This window comes from Apodemus sylvaticus, chromosome 1 (assembly GCF_947179515.1).
Source record: "Apodemus sylvaticus chromosome 1, mApoSyl1.1, whole genome shotgun sequence".
In the NCBI taxonomy this organism is placed as follows: Eukaryota; Metazoa; Chordata; class Mammalia; order Rodentia; family Muridae; genus Apodemus; species Apodemus sylvaticus.
Window position 1 is genome coordinate 188,474,305 of NC_067472.1, and position 1,349 is coordinate 188,475,653.

A 1,349-nucleotide genomic window follows, 5' to 3' on the forward strand; every position below is an offset into this window, starting at 1 on the left:
TTTGGCTGAAGCAGCCAGGTGTCCCACTTCTGTTGAGAATTGCTCTATCTCTGTGTCTCTGAGGGAGCTGCTGGAAACCAGGCCACAGGTTGCTGCTTGCATCTTTTTTCCTGTTGCTGTTCTCCTCAGCTGGATGGTGTGGTCTTCCTCCTCGTGAATGGAACTGAAGAAATCAATCAACTGTCTTTCTGGTCATGTGAACAGAGACTTCTGGAGTCCACTTCTCACACTGAGTCACTTCCATCTTCCTCCCAACAGCCCCAGCCCCCAGGCCCCAGAATGTCATCAGCTCTCCACACTGTGTTTTGTGCTAATGGACTCTGTACAAGGTCCGAATTCTGTGTCTACAGACTTGCCTAGTATGTAGGGTTCAGGTAAATAGAATTACATAATGTTTGATCTTTGGTGTCTCATACCTTTACTTCACATAATATTATCTAGGTTTCTGTGTTCTACAGGCCACTGTCATACAGCTTCATGGGTCCATGAGCACGGGAACTTTCTGTCTTCTGATCTCTTGAATTCATTCATAGAGACTTGAAGTTCTTGTCATGTAGGTCTTTCACTTGCTTGCTTGTAGTTGCATCAAGAGATTTTATATTACTTGTGGCTATTGTGAAGGGTGTTCTTTCCCTAATTTCTTTCTCAGCCCATTTATTATATGTATAAATGTTGGCAACTGATTTTTTAAATTCAATTTGTATCTAGCTGCTTTACTAAAAGGTGGTTACCAGCTGTCAAAGTTCTCTAGAATGTTTGGGATCACTTATGTATACTATTGCATATCTGCAAATAGCAACACTTTAATTTTTTCCTTTCCATTTTGTATGCTCTTGATCTCCTTCAGTTGTCTTGATCTGGCTAGAACTTCAAATACTGTATTGAATACACACACACACACACACACATATAAACACACAGGGGGAGAGAAAGAGATAGGGAGAGAAAGAGAGAGAGAGAGAGAGAGAGAGAGAGAGAGAGAGAGAGAGAGAGAGAGAGAGAGAGAACAGACTTGTCCCTGACTTTTGTGAAAATGCTCTAAATTTCTGTCCATTTAACTTGATGTTGGCTATTGGCCTACTGTACATTGCTTTTATTATTTTTAGGTATTTCCGTTGTATTCCTGATCTCTCTGAGACTTTCAACATGAAGGGGTGTTAGATTATGTCAAAAGCTTTTTCAGCATCTGATGAGATGAACTTGTGATTTTTTTCTTTCAGTTTTTTATATGGTGGATTATGGGTTAGATGTTCATATATTCAATCATCCTTTCAATTCTATGATGAAGTCTACTTGATCATGCTGGTTGATGTCTTTGGTGTGTTTGTGGATTCAGTTTGCAAGTATTT